The sequence below is a fragment of the Papilio xuthus genome, unplaced genomic scaffold, assembly GCF_000836235.2.
Source record: "Papilio xuthus unplaced genomic scaffold, Pxut_1.1 DF829660.1, whole genome shotgun sequence".
In the NCBI taxonomy this organism is placed as follows: Eukaryota; Metazoa; Arthropoda; class Insecta; order Lepidoptera; family Papilionidae; genus Papilio; species Papilio xuthus.
The window spans coordinates 2,665,967-2,683,031 of NW_013528989.1; the positions used below are offsets into that span (position 1 = coordinate 2,665,967).

The 17,065-nt window shown below is 33.4% G+C and overlaps 1 protein-coding gene across 3 annotated transcripts in view; it reads right to left on the minus strand.

Annotated features, from left to right (window-relative positions):
• The window catches only part of sli (slit guidance ligand), an 82,612-nt gene extending 70,116 nt beyond the window's left edge, over positions 1-12,496 (minus strand). For all 3 annotated transcript variants that reach the window (XM_013310023.1, XM_013310018.1, XM_013310010.1), the window contains exon 1: positions 12,382-12,496. The gene's annotated coding sequence lies outside the window, so the exon portion shown is untranslated. The remainder of the gene's footprint in view (positions 1-12,381) is intronic.
• Between the last annotated feature and the right edge of the window lie 4,569 nt (positions 12,497-17,065).

Consider the following 17,065-nt stretch of genomic DNA (forward strand, 5'->3'; position numbering starts at 1 on the left):
TGGAAGACCAAAGAGTGTATATATGGATTGGAAGAGGATAAACTAGAGAAGGGGTTAGATTCTAGATATGACGGCTGATAGAGTACATACTGTGCCAACCCTTCGTAGGGATAAGGGCAGGCTGATGAAGACTGTGCGTCTACTTCTTCGTCTAATTCACTTCCGATCTGAGAGGAGAGATGACAAAAACTAAGCCTCATGCACGGACACTTATCAGACTGTACTTGGAATTGCTTCAACTTGAGACGTGTCTTGTGAGGTCGTGGTATTACAGTAGATGAGGTGTAGATTTCAACAGACGTTGTTAGCGTCTATCAGTATTAAAATTGACGCACAACGCAAGTAGAGTCAGACGTTAATGAGCTTTTGTAATTTACCTATGCCCACCGGGTCAGATATGTTTGTCGAACTATAACCAGATTAAAAACGCGTCTGCTAACGCCTTTACAAAGTCTTATTAGCTAGACTGAAACCTACCAAGCCTAGTCTCTTTTAAGTGATAAACAACCGTGTTTGAGGTTAAATAAAATGCGGTCAAATATAAGTTCGTAAGTTGGCTTTCGAGAGATTCGGTAACTCAGGGGTCAAGCACTTGACTTGCAATCTGCAGGTCCTGGGTTCGAATCCCGCCATGTACCAATGTGTTTTTCCATTTACGATTTACATATGTACATTTATCCGACGTTCTTACGGTGAAGAAAAACATCGTGATGCAACTTGCACATATCTGAAATTCAAAGATATGTGTGAAGTCAACCTGCACTTGACCAGCATGGTTGACTATGGCCTAATCACCCTTAACTTAGTGTGGCTCCGAGCTCCTCAGTGGGGACATAAAGTGAGCTGATGATGAAATTAGCTTTATTTAGCTCATGTAATAAGGAGTAAATTTTGACTACGATTATCATCATCATCATCAGCTCACTATACGTCCCCACCAAGGGGCTCGGAGCTTACCCTAAGTTAAGGGTGATTAGGCCATAATCAACCACGCTGGCCAAGTGCGGGTTGGTTGACTTCACACATATCTTTAAATTTCTTCTCAGATATGTGCAGGTTGCGTCACGATTATTTTAGGAAATTTAAGTAATGTTGTACTGTCCAGTATCACGCGCAGTTCAAAGACAATCACCCGGACGAAGACGCTTGCAGCTGGTTAGAAATATGACCGATGTAATCTTAATGCCGTGTATGGAAGACTTTATTCTATCAAATAATTACATTTCTTATCAACATTACGAGTTTGTGTAATTAATTTTAACTACCAACTATATATCATTGTGACACGAGAAGAATTGATTGCGTTTACAAAATGTGTCTAATTGTATTAATGCCGATGTACTATTTATGCATATGTTGTAGTCAAATTGTTAATATTTATCTTATATCTTATATATAATTGTAATCTCGGAATCGGCTCCAAGGATTTTCATAAAATTTAGTATATAGGGGGTTTCGGGGGCGATACATCGATCTAGCTAGGAATCATTTTTAGAAAATGTCATTTTATTCGTGTTTTATCGATAATCAACTTAAACATAAACTTAACTTTTTCTATCTGTAAGATGGAAAAATATTATTCATATTTCATCATTTTATTAGTGATTCCTACTTAAATATCATTAACAAAAAACACAATTTAAAAAAAAATACCTCATCCAGACTTTAATTTATAATCTGACTAATATTATAGTATATACAGATTTTCTTTAAGCAAAATTATAATATATTAATCAGTCTTAAAAGAAAAGACATAAATACATACTATATTTTGTTCAAATAAAGTTATCGCATTGTTTTAGTATTTGGTATAGGACTTTGATACTTTGATGCACGCCTTTCCCTTATCTATTTTACGGTTACCTTTGTAAAGACACTAACTGTCGCCCGTATCACGACTGCCCTGAGACAAGCCGAAGACAGGACGGCGTGGAGGCAGCTGGTCCACACGGCCGTTGAAGCGTACCAGTACAAGCACGACCTTCAGTAATGAAGAATACGAAGAAGAAGAAGAAGAGTCGCCCGTATGTGAATAAAAAATACTTCAGTTACCCAGGCGTTCTTCCAGACTATGTTCTACATGTATGACAAATTTCAGCGAACTCCATGCAGCCGTTCTTGAGATATCTTCTAACATCTAAACATTCACATTTATAATATTAATAAGATTAAGATTTGTTTCTAAACGTATTTAGACCCTTTTTGTTTAGTTTTCAAATACAAAAGTTCAATTTTAATATGAACCATTGAACAACAAATATTCGTTCCGCATCACAACGCATCACTTCAACCGTTAAGTTCAAATCCTTAAAATACGATATTACAGAAATGTATATTTTCGTCTTTGCGGTCAGACATTTGATCCATTTTTTACTTTGCTCTCATATTTCTTTAGTAAAAAGTTTAAAACAACCTTAATATCGGTAACACACAGACAGCGAAAGGTTTAAACATAAAGCTTGTAACACACCAAAAGAGATACGAAGCGATACAGAAAATTTATTTTCGATTTTAGATTCGATTTAACGCTGTAAACCTTGCTAATTATTAAAACAAACCAACTTCATAACTAAGATAGATAGATATATTTTACGACTAACTATTGCCCGCGACTTCGTCAGCGCAGGATTAAAAAATATAGCCTATAACATGCCCGCATTCATCAGCTACCTTCCAGTCCAGGTCACAAACAAATTGACAAAAATTAAAAAAAAAAAATTTCGTTATCAGCAACGCGAATATGTGTACGAAATATGATTTCTTTTTCGATATTAAAAAATAGTTATTCCAATTTTATTAATATACTGATGTCCTTCAGATTGACATCATTAACAAAGTAATTAAATAAAAGTTAAATATCGTAATGGCCGCCATGTTTGGTATATGACGTTCCTTTGTTGACTTCGATGTTGAAATGAAATGCGTGCGATTCCATTTTTAAAGTAAAAAAATAAATAATTTTAATAATTCTCTAGACGCGTATTCGAATAAAGTTAAAAAAATTAAATAAACACTATCTTTTATCGTACATTTCAAGTATCGATAGTCAACACGCGACTGACGCGTCAATATTTGTTCTGTAGTGACGTTGATATGTCGATATATTTGCTATCGATAAATTTGTCTAGCGGAAGAGTTGAAGGTCGATACGTGTTTATCTAAGTATTTGCTTATTAAACACTATGAAATTCAATATTAAAAAAAGCTTTAAATTATGCGTCTTCTAAACTAAACTGTCAATTAAAAATTATTAAAAAAGTTTTGTTGCTAAATCTTCGGCATAAAATAAATAAAAAAACCTAAGTAATATATGCACTATTCCAGACTTTATCTCTGTTCCTATCATCCAGATACAAACATACGTACAATCGTATGTATAAGTCGAGATCTTATACTAAGAAATCTTTTTAATAATCTGTTCAAACCGTTTCAATCCTACTGGTCAGTTAACACCCATTTAAGTCAAACGTTTAACACCACAGTTAACTCTGAATCACTAACCATTCGGATCACTTAAACTGACTTAAAACTTATTAAACTTAAGTTATTTATTTGACAGTTCGGTAATCATTTGATAGGAATTATGTGACGAAGCTTGGAGACTATTTAAGACAATATTTCATTTGAAACATATCTTTGTCACGGTGGAATTTTATTTTTGATTATTCGTATCAAGTTTTTATTGAAGAAAAATGGCATAATTTAAAGGTAATATACAACTTTAATTTATCAATGCTGGCCCATTACGGGTTGACTTCACATATATCTATTGAATTTGTCCTGATGTGTAGCATCACGATGTTTTCCTTCACCATAACAACCTCTGTTAAATATACACATGTATGGAAAAATACATTGGTAGATGACGGGATTTGATTTGAATCCAGGACCTGCAGATTACCTGTTAAGTGCTTAACCCCTGAGCCACCGACATTCGTAATTAATACACTTGTTAAGTGATTCTAACATAATGGATTCAGTCCCTACAATACGTATAATTATCAACTGGCGATGTATAGCCCAATGTTCATAAATCTCAGGTAGTCGTTGTTACCAAATTAGCTTTCTTACAAAACAAAAGCTCCGTGTATAAGCTAGTGTTGACCGTTGTGAGTGCTTCGACGCCGATCGATATCTCAATATTTGCACAACTAGTGATGTGAACTAAATATCGATAAATTGATGTATAATATTTTTTTTATAAATAAATCCTAACGTATAGCTGTCGCTTGCGACTGTGTCCGAGCGGAATTAAAAAATAAACTTAATTATTAACCTATATGTTCTTCCAGACTATGTTTTATATCTGTGCCAAATATTAAAATCTACCTTCTAACAAACATCCACTCATCTAAACTTTCGCATTAATATAATAATATTAGTAAGATATAACCAGGTTATTTTATTTATAAATTGTATCAAGTTTATGTCGATTTTCTTGTATAGAATTGTACGAAAATGGAACATTAAATACTTTGAAATTTAATCAATAAGTGATTATCAGTTTTACATCTCTACTCATGACGTTCCTAATAAAGTAAGTGAAATTATTATGTATATATAAGACCATTAAAAATATACAGGGTGCTAAATTATTATAACATATCGACTATTGATCACACATCACTAGTGAGGGATGAGCCAATAAGCAAGACTACGTGACAGACGCATTAACGCGCGACATCGCCGCAGTATCACTGCCTTCAGCCTACTGCAGGGCTGCTCAACTTAATATTTACGGCCCGCAATAATCTGCAGACTTTGTAGGTTAGTTGACTCCACTACTCTTTTACGTTATACTATTCGGGTATTAGAGCGTCGGTGGCTCAAGGTTTTCAACCCTTGACTTGCAATCTGCAGTTCCGGGGTTCGAATCCCGCCATGTACCAATGTGTTTTTCCATTTCCGATTCACATATGTACATTTATCCGACGTTCTTACGATGAAGAAAAACATCGTGATGCTGCACATATCTGAAAAGAAATTCATAGATATGTGTGAAGTCAACCAACCCGCACTTGGCCAGCGTGGTTGACTATGGCCTAATCACCCTTAACTTAGGGTAGGCTCCGAGCCCCTCATTGGGGACGTATAGTGAGCTGATGATGATTCGGGTATTCAGCCCTTATTAATCAATCTTTTGGCTTAATCATTTGTCTTATTTACATTGAATAACATTACTTAATGATAAAATCAAATAGACTTATTAATTTTTGTTTTAAAAGACAAATTTCTTCATTAAATAATCTACAAATGACTACATCAAAAGTTACAACCATTTTATAATAGATGGGTGAAAACAAAACTGTTTAATAAATACGACTTAGAAAGAAAATAGGAAATGCAATCTGGTAGCAGTTCGTATTTAACCAGCCCTGGCTGACGGTGTCTTAAGTGTTTAAGCACACCTGACCAATATAGTTTAATCCCTTCTAAGTGACAATGTCTTTGTGGTATGTCTGACGTGACAGGCCAAAATATGTCACTACATTGTGGTAAAAAATAATTGTAAGATGACGCACTGTTCATAACACAATTGTGATAATGATTAAAATAAATGATAAACAGAGTAGACAGAGATGAACTTCCATTTGGTGCGTTCCCGGCACGCGTCATTCTCATATTAAGATCCGGTTCATTTTCCACTAATCTACCCTTATCTTTACAGAGGTTCGGCGTACTATGTACTCCATACATCTCTATCAGCTGACATATCTGAATCCACCCCCTTCTTACACATATCCTCTTTCACACACATACTTTCTTTGGTCTTCTTATCCACATTTAGTCTTATTACATTTTTGTTTATGATCCCTCCGCATAACATGTCCAAACCACGCTAACCTTTTGCTCTTGAATTTCTCATCCATCTAAAGTCATCTGTGAAACTGCATCACAATGAATCAGTAACCTCATGCTCAAATCATTAACATGTACACACGAAACAAACAGACAGACAAGATAAAAACATGACAAATATCTTTATGACATCCCAAAATAAAATCCCTAATTCACACGAAACTATAACCTAAAAAAAACATGGCATCTTTTAAAACTAAACAACTTGTGACTTCGCTTGTTTGGCCAAGTTGTTTGTGGAGAAAAAAAAAGTTTTATAAGCAGTTTTTGAGTTTACTCGAAACAGACTACTTATTAAATCTTTTCGAGTAAATATTTTTTAATTATTCGATTTATTTCTCTCTATTTATCATTGGAATAATAAGAATTGAATATTAATATGTAAAATTATTTTAAACTATTTTAACATAATTTTGTTAAAAGAATTAGGACAACGAAAAACCTAATCTCTCGCCTATTTAAAACGGAATACTAATACCGTAAGATTTATTTAACTTTGACCAGTAATTCAAAGTATAAAAATACTAAAATATCTTTGCCATAATTTACACGAACAAGAGCTTATTTTACAAAAAAAAAACCTCCAAAACTCATTAAATAAAACAGTAATAAATAATTTTATTAATCATCAATAAACTTACGACCTTTGTAATATATTTTTTATAGAAAATATTTTATTTACTACGTGTGGCGTCTTGTAATAGAGGGAAAAATACACGCCCACGCAACGCCATCTTGGCGGCCATATTTTCTTATAAACGTCAAACAAGATTGACTTCGTTTACGAAGAATGGAGAATATAACCAAGAAATTATCTTCGAAATGTTTTAATTTTCGTCCAAGGAATAAATAATAAGCATTTTTTTTTTATTTTATTAACTTGTACATGTTTTAAATATTCATTAACATAAATTACTCCAGATTATACCTAATACAACATTGTTTTTTAAATAAAGATGAATGCAGCTTTTTTAATATTAATATTTGTTTATGATAGTATGTAAATCAATCTATCAACGGTTTTTTTGACGAAACAGCGACTTGAGAATCTTTCCAATTATCAACACAATTAATATTAAAAACAAGAAAAATCTTTTTAGCTCGATCGAAAATAAAATTTTAAACAAACATTTATATATAAATTACATTTGAAGGCTTATTATAAATCTTAATAAATATTATTAAAATACTGTACGAAATAAGACGTAAAAAGCAAGTCTTCTGTAAAATTGGATTTCACTTAGGGCAGTTTACGTAAGAACCATCGCTAAGTCAAACCTAACCTAAAAGTTAATAAAATTATAATTTGTATACCAGCTTAAAAAACAATTTAATGTCTTACTAAACTAATAGATTCATCCCCTATAGTTCTTATTAATTAAATATTCAAATGAAGATATTTAATCCATGGTATGTAGATAAAAAAATAACTAAATGGAACCAATCACAGAAGGGACTGATAAAACATACCTCCCGTAGATTATTTCAACAAATATTTTAATTATCTATAAAGATATGATTTACATTTTCTTTAAATATTACTTATTAATAGAAGAGCTTTTTATTAAATAGACCTGACCACCTGCGACTACGTCCGCACGAAATTAAAAATGAAACTCAATTAGTAGTCTATGTGTTCTACCAGATTACGTTCTACATCTATGTCGAATTTCAACAAGAACAATGCAGCTGTTCCGGAGATATCTTCTTACAAACATCCATCTAAACATTCGCATTTATAATATTAGTAAGTTAAATAAAAAGCAGCTCTTCAAGGCATAAATTCGAAAAAAAAGAATAAACAGTATCCTACATCCGTCTCCTGGCTCTAAGCTACCTCCTCAACAATTTTCAGGCATATCGGTAAAGACGTTATTGAGTTATAAATAGTGTAACTAACACCACTTTCTTTTATATATATATATAAATGTTTACATGGATGTATGTTTGAAGATATCTCCAGAACGTCTCAACAGATCTCGCTGAAATTTGACATACATATAGGACATAGTCTGGAAGAACACATAGACTACTAATTAACTTTTTTTCTAATTCCGCGTGAAATGCTAGGCTACAGCTAGTACATACATCTGTTAGGGTTATTTGTGTACATCTGAAAATATTTAAAGGTTATAAACAATCAAATCTAGTCTCCTATTAGTGTTTTTATCACAAAAGTCTAGACATCTGGAGGTAGAGCACTAATGATGAAATAATAATGCACCAGCGCACGCGAGCCTGAGCAAACAATCCCGCTGATAGCAGGGACACTCTAATGCGACTAAACATTGTAATAGTGATGTGCCACACTCGATATCATTAGTGATATCGATATCGATACTTCTATGTATGAACGCAAAAGCTTTATGCTCAAATTGTTTGACGTTTTTTCTTATTATTGTAAACAATTGAATACTTCTCATTATTATGTAGTCTTTATTTTTAAATCAGTCGTTCAATTCATTCGATTTTATCATAATAAGATTTATTGCCTAAGAATATTTTGTTTTAAATATGTATTTTTTATTTCATCAAATTTTACAGTATTCATTTTTCAATATCTGACAATTTTAAGCGTCAATAGCCTAATGGTTAAGGGTACGGATTTCCGATCACGAGGTCGGGGTTCGAATCCCGCCATTCGACTATTGTCGTAAACCATAAACACAAGCCTAGAGCTTAGTTGGAATGGTAAAAGAAATATTATAATAGTAAATTTACAAAAAAAATCTGCTGATATTTAAAAAAAAAATCATGGTAGACATTTTAGTAAAAAATAGCCCAGCAATATAATTTTATTTGAAAAAGTTATAATTGTATCGATATATCATATGAACATCACTACATCCATACGCATGGCGCAGCGCGGACTGAGATAGCCCGTACAAATAGTGACGGGCTTGCATTCAATCTGCATAAATTATCGATTTAGTAGACCTTTATACGTTCCGTGTGAAATAATCTGAAACCGGTTTAATTATACAAAAAACACTTTTTCAGTATACAACTTATTATATATTTAAATTGTAAAAAAAAATATATATAAAAACTTTACGTACGTTCATAATATCTACTAGTTGTCTGCGACTCCGTAAAATAAACTTAATAAGTAGTCTATGCATTCTTCCAGACTATGTTCTACATGTATACCAAATATCATCAAGATCCGTTGAGTCGTTCTGGAGATACCTTCTAACAAACATCCATCTAAACATTCGCATCTTAATAATTTTATAAATACGAATGTTTAGATGGATGTAGATGTGGAGATGGATGAATGGATGTTTGTTTGAAGGTATCTCCAGAACGGTTGCATGAATCTCGCTGAAATTTGTCATACATGTAGAACATAGTCTGGACGAACAAATAGACTACGTAATTCCGTGCGGATGGAGTTGCGGGCGACAGCTAGTTTATAATATTAGAAAAAACATCTTCACTTTAAGTATCATCAGGTTCTAACGCCTTCATATTTTAGCGTCGCAGCCTTGCTGAATACAAAATGAATTCAATTGATAAGGCAAATTGAATCCCGTCTAGGAATAACACATTTCCCGTCTAGACTAGACTTCATAAAGTCGCAGACGTTATTACTTGGCGTCACATGGAAATAAAGACTTACAAGGAAAGAAAAAAAACTGTGACTATGTCATTTAGGAGAAGAATAGGAACACAATAGTCTTCAAAAATTTAACAGTGGTTGAGGCAAACATCAGTTGTACTGTGGGCCTCGTCAGCTGCATTACCACCTCACAACACATGACACAATTCCAGTCATTTCAACTACAGTCTGACGAGTGTGTGTACTGGAGGACTCATTTTATTCCTCTGCCCTTTCCCACCATATTCTTACTAGGAGTGGATGGGAAGGGGAAGTGGATTTGATAGAGGAGAAGACGCATAGGAACAGAAAATGTCCTCTTTCTGTGCGTCTCCTCCTCCCTCGATTAGTGATAAGCAACACTGCAATTGTGGGTGCCTATGGGCAGCTGTCGCTTGTTTTTTTATCGAATTCGAGTGGCCGCTTACTCATTTGCCACTTTATAATATTAAAAGTGTCCCAAATGTTAGATACGTGTTACTTGCAGTTATCATGAACCAATGTTTGCGCTCCCACGGACTGAATAACGAATACGACGTGTGTTTGATAAAAATTACAACCAGCGCTTCTCAAACTGTATCAAATAACGAACTTTTTAATTTGTTTCTTTTTTATATAATAAGGTGGTAAACTGCCATTTAAATTCGCTGAAATGGCGAAACAAGCAGTACTCATAGACATCTGTATTAACAGATGTGTTGCGTACCATTAATCGACACAAGGGTGGACACAGAAAGATAACATTTCCACTTCCTATGCGTCCACTCCTCCGTCAAATCTACTCTCTCTGAGTCTCTCTTTTAAGTTCTAAGTACTGTAGTACTTGGATAAGCGAGACTCCAAGGGAAGGAGATATTTACACTTAAAGAGATTTCTCTTTAACCCGAGTTTCTCGCTTATGGAGGTCTTCCGTCGGGGCCAGATAAGGTGCGAAAAAATTAGGCATTTTTGCTTTGAAATGTTTAGAAAAAAATATCCAACCGTACGAAGCCGTATATTGATAACCGTAAATTCTCTTGACCTAATTAGAAAACTTGAATTAATAGGACTGCTGCTTAAAAGTACTAATTAAAAACAGAAATGACGAAGCTTTTCAGCGTTCTTTTGTTTCTTATTTTCTTCTTTTAAATGTCAATTAAGTTTTAAAGTTTATTCATGACAAAAGAAACATGATTAGCTATCGTCCGGGACTCCGTCCTCGCAGTATTAAAAACAAACTTGATTAGACAAACATCCATCCAAACATACATTTATAATATTAGTAAGATTATGTTACATTTTAAAATGACTGCAAACTACAGAAATATCGTCTCTTTCAAGCAGAATAAATGAGAAGACACCAACTTTATAGTTCGGGATTGCTTTGAAATGACATCTGCTTCGTTACTTAAACGCTGTTGTTGTTACGTGATAGTTAATCCTATCTATATTAGTTACACACCACCAGAAACTGGTATCAGCGCCAAAATGGCGTTAATCAAATATACACAAAATACTATCTCTTACAGCCAGTCAGTCCATTCAATAGAACAGTTTGAACATCACTGTACCTGAATTAAAATACCTCGTGTGAATTCATGGTCATATTTGTTTTGTTGTACAAGCGAAGGTTCCTATAGCTCTATACTTATTCGAGTCTTAGATACGATTTCAACTTAATCTTACTAATATTATAAATGCGAAATTATTATTTTGCGGACTCGGCCCTAATGCCAGTACCACTGATCCTGATGAAGGACCTCCGATGGGCTCGAAACTAGTTTTATATCAGTTTAGTATAATGTCTCACGAAAGCTTGAATAATTTAATTATAAATGCGAATATTTAGATGGATGTTTGTTAGAAAATATCTCCAGAACGTCTCCATGGATCTTGATGAAATTTGTCATATATATAGAACATAGTCTGGAAGAACACGTAGACTACTAATTATGTTTTCTATTAATTCACGTAGACAGCTAGTAATATTAAATAATAAACTCGTTTAATCCATTCAGGATAAAAAAAATATTGTAAACATCTTAAAAATAACAAAAACGAGTCGTATACAACAACGGCTAATTGTTTTCATTGCTAAAAAACATATTTAAAAACCTTGATGACTGACAAAATAAGCAAGATTAGTAAAAACAAATCCAACCTTCAAATATATTCAAAGAAACCTTACGAATGTAAAAATCCGCAAATATATACTTTCTAAGACACCCCAATGCTTTTCTATGTCCTCTTACAATGGTTTATTTGGCGTATACTAAATTGCTTATAGCTTATATAATAAATTACAAACGAAATCATTAAAATGTGAACACATCTTTAGGTTAAGCTCAATTAATCCAATTTATATTTATCATAGAACTGGCGAACGCCCGAAACTTCGACAGAGCAGAATCTTATAACATGCCCGCGTTCATCAGCTATCTTCACTGGAAGATAGCTTTTGATTTTGACGGGACTTTGACTGCAAAGTCCCGTCAAAATCTGTCCACCCATTCCTAAGACTATTGAAAACAAACGCGGACAAACATACATTTTAAAAATGTTTTCAGTTATCAACTAAGCAAATATAAATGTTTTATTAAATATATATATTTTATATTACAGACACTATTAATTTTATATATAAATATATAATTTTAAAGTTCAATATAATCGCAAAACGGAATCGACACTACAACCTCATGTTTTGCAATCCATACCTTTAACTACAACGCTATTAACAAATCAAATTATTACATTTTTTAAACTAAATACTTATAAGTTAGCTGTAATATTAAAATACCACGTTTATTGTAATTAACTTAACAATTTGCTTATTTAAACCGATGTAGTCAACAGTTAACTGAGGGACCAAAACAAGTGTTTTCATTAAAAAATCCGTATAAAAACAACTTTATATAACATTTTTATTTACTAAAACATACCGTATATATAAAAAACGTAGTATAATTTCGTCTGTGTCGCACAAAACACTAAAATACACGAATTAAACACAGAAAAGGCACAATATCTGTCACACACTGATACCGATAGTCTCAACGACGGTCGAACACGAACTGGCGACTGGAATTTGGTATCGCGGAGTTGTTCGTGTGTTAGTATTGCCAGATACAAATGTAAAAGCTCCCGATAATAATTTCCCTAAAGGGAAAAAGCTCCCGAGAATTAAAGGTAAATTTTTATAGAGAATTTTTAATTTAGTTATATGATAAGGTTTGAAACAAGTAAATGAATTTTATGGACCTCTTTTTTCTTTCTTCTTTGTATGTTGCAGTTCTCTGGGCCAGAGTACAAATTATATATTTTTGATAACAGTAATTCAAATGTTAATAAATGAAAACCCTTATCGAATTATATTATGAGGACAATTTTTGCTGGTCACACGAACAAATGTGACCTCCTGGGCTTGGAAGGCTTTTCTATTTTTTTTCTTTGTTTAATATGTCAAAGTAGTATGATTTATCAGGCTTAAGTATTTATTTATAACTTAACTTAGTTATATTAATTTTAATACGATTAGGAAACAGGACTTCTTGAGCCTAATATATAAGAGAAAGCTCAAATCGGCATTAATTTCATATTACTTTCCCAATTTTTTTACGTAACAAACGTTCCTTTCTATATTTTACAACAATCTTAAATTATTATGAAAAAAAAAATTGTCTTCAATTCTCCCTAAAATTCATCAAGAATGAATAAACTGGCATCACTGAACACAATACCTGTATTACGCACACCAACGCAAACCTTTCACAGGACCGTGTCTGTACACGGAAGGGCGTCACGCAAACACGCAAGCGAATGAAAGAGAAAGTTCTATACGAGGGAAAGAAATGTTAGATATTGCCCTTCTATAGGTTTAGTGAAATTCAAAAGGGGACAGGATTCGATTCCTGATGGACTTTTTATTAATTTTATAATTACTATTAAGTTATGCGACCTTACTTAGTGGTTAAGACTTTACATTAAACTTTATACATCTTACTTATATAGATGGATGGATGGATGTTTGTTTGAAGATATCTCCAGAACGGCTGCAAGAATCTTCATGATATTTTACATACATAAAACATAGTCTGAAAGAACACATAAGCTACTTAATAAGTTTTTTTTAAATTTCGCACAGACGAAGTCGCGGGCAACTAGTATCAATTAAATTGGTGTGTCTCTATGTTATTTAAAAATTGAATACAATACGTAAACCATATTTGCGTTGCTAATAACGAAAAAAAAAACAATTTTTAAAAGTTTTATTTCTCCCGTGTGATCTCCGGTATGTCAGACGGGTTTCGACTTTGACAGAAGGCTGATGTACCTGGCCATATTATAGGTTCCTTTTATAACAATTTTTTTTTTTATAAGAGAAGGTGGCAAACGAGCGTCGGGAACACCGAGGTGATCAACGACACCCATGGACATCTGCAACACCAGAGGAACTGTAAATGCATTGCCGGCCTTTAAGAAAATGGTATGCTCGCTACTTGAGGGTCCCTAAATCGTATTGCTCCCTTAGTGACCACTTAACGACTCTACATTCAATAGTTAGTGAAATTAAGCCTACGTATTTTTAATTTTCAATCTCATTATAATATTTAAAGATCGCAACGAATAACAAATTAAACTGATATATAAACACGGTTAAACACTCACGTATATTCGTCTACTGGTACTGGTATTATTTCGCGTACCAGTACCACTCATCCTGATGAAAGGCCCCCGATGGGCTCGAAACTAGTCGGTGCCACCACCGGACGAATATACATGAGTGTTTAGCCGTGTTTATATATCAGTTTAGTATAATGTCTCACGAAAATTTGAATAATTTAAATAACAAATTTATTAAAGCGACAACAGCTTACAGTTTTGTCTTATTTATAATATTTAATAACTCATATTTATATGTATTTAGCTATATTTTATTTTATAATAGACTCCAAATACGATTTTGTCCTATTCGGCGTCGAGACCCATTGTCCGTGGAGTCCTAGCGCTTTAAGGCTTTTTAAGGAAATATAAAAAAAGTTCATCGACATCACATGGGATCGAAGAGCTGGCAGATACCTTCGGACAAAGAATTAGTATAGCTATTCAAAGAGGGAACGCTGTCAGTATCTTCGTAACCTTGCTTAAAGGGACTCCTTTTAATAATATATTTTTATTTTATTTAATATCATAGATTTAAGATTCTTCATGTAAAATATGTAAATTTATTATTCAAGCTCGTAATTAAAAATATATTTTTATTATTATTTATAGCGTCGATAGTCTAATGGTTAAGGTTACGGATTTCCGATCATAAGTCGGGGATTCGAATCCAAACATTCGACTATTGTAAACCATATCCTAGCACAAGCATAGAGCTTAGTTGAAATGGTACAAGAAAAATTGAATATTCCTTCCCAATTAGGGTTTGACGACAGTCGGCTGACGGTAAAATGAAGTCAAATCATAGCTTTATAAAATCTTTGTCCCTCCGTCGGGAAAAGGCTAGGGATATGATAAGTCACGCTTCGTAATGACTTAATTTGTTCATAGATTCAATCATACAAACATAATAAAGCTATTGTTCACTTATGACATATTAATCAAATATTTTATGACACGTCTATTTAACCTAACTCTACTGCTGTACGTTCATCTCTTTCATTCTATTAGGGAACAACAGAGACAACGATATGGAAGTCGCATCAGAATTCTATGACATTCCAGTTCAACTATTTTTAATTGAAATTTGAATTGTAACCTTGAGTTATAAATTATTTGAACATTAGTAATGGATGAGAGATACGAGACGAAAATAATAAACAATAGGTATTAGGTTCACAAGGGTCGGTGGCACAGGAGTCAAGCACTTGACTTGTTATCTGCAGGTTCTAGGTTACCGTCATGTACTAATGTGTTTTTCCATTTCCGATTTACGTATGTATATTTATCCGATGTTAGGGTGAAGGAAAACATCGATATGTGTGAAGTCAACCTTTTTTTTTCTTTTAGAGGGGAATGCTTTATGCATATTCCGCGCCCCGGGGGGGGGGGCGGTAGTTATGTGGGATTCTCCTCCATAGCAGAGGCATACCCACTAAACCCCTCTGTTCCTCCAACGCATCGGGACGGGATCACGGCCACGTTTTCGCTCTCGTCCGCGGCCCCGTCTGCGCTAGCTGCCGAGGCAGCTCCCTCTCGGGGGATGTGTGAAGTCAACCTGCACTTGGCCAGCGTGGTTGACTATGGATTAATCACCCTTAACTTATAGTAGGCTCCGAGCCCCTCGGTGGGGACGTGTGAGCTGTTGATGATTATGTTTTTAATTATAAGAAGAGGACAATGTTTTTTGTCGTAATCTTTTATTATTATTTTTCAAACGAGCGAGCGGCCACTGAAATAAAGAAGCGACCGTTGCCCATAGATATACGCAATTGCTGATGCGTTGCCTACGTTTGATCGACAGAGCAGGAAAATCCATTTCTACTTGCCATCCTTTACTTATAATGAAAAGGGTGGGAAGATAAAGAGGATTTACTTAGGCCTCCGTCATACTAATCAGATTGTAGTTGGAATAGTTTCCACTTGAGGCATGTCTTTTGTGTGGTCGTGGTATTGCACCGGGCGAATCGGTACGTGCGAAGATGTTAAAGCGCACTCTACCACTTATAAAAAAAATATTGATATTGGAAGGCTTTAAAAGAAAAATAGAAAAGTCTAAAAGAATAGTCAATCTGTAGATAATACTACAAAAGTACAGACGTAGAAAGAAAATTAAGTATAGTTTTCTTTTTGGGAAGGAAACAAATCTCATTTATTACAATCATGACGTCACAATATGGCGGTTAAAGCACATTTTTACTCGTAATACGTTGTGCTTTGCAATAGCGTAGTTTCTCACTAGATTCCATAGAGAAATATCCAACATTAAACTTGCTGTCTACAACAGAAAACAATAAATATCACGAATAAACGCGGCCATGTTTTTATAGCGTCCGTAAATCCCGCCAAAACGAGTGCCGCGCGTCAACTGTCAAATGCAAAGCGCCATTACTTTTGCGAACTGAAAACTTACAGATTTATTTTGTGACCTATTTATTGAGAAACAGCGATTTAATAAGTTAATTCTAAATAACTTTGTTCTAAAGAATTAACACCTTTGAATTAATCAAGTTCACAATTTATAAGGGTAGGCAGAGGTAATAAATTTTCAATTAAAATTCTCGTAATGAAATTGTAATATAGTGAAAATTTATTTCTAATCTCACTCGCCATAAGTTTTTTTTAAATTTATTCGAGTATATTTTAAAAAAGAAAAATATTTAATGTCCAATTAAAATTTAAATCTTTGGTTCAAAATGCAACTAACAGATGGCGCTAGTTTGTTTACAGTCTTTAATTCGTAGGGTTTTTTTAATTACTTTTAAATGAAAAACAATATTTTTTTGTTTGAATATTTTATTATTTAGTACTATTATAATAATTGTACAACTTAACAGACAAAATAAATATAATTTGTTAAAAAATATATATATAAATTATTTTTAAATGTGTACTTTCTAGCTTTATTTATTTAAACAAACTGACAAACGGCAATTAATATGGATACAATTAAAATTTATAATA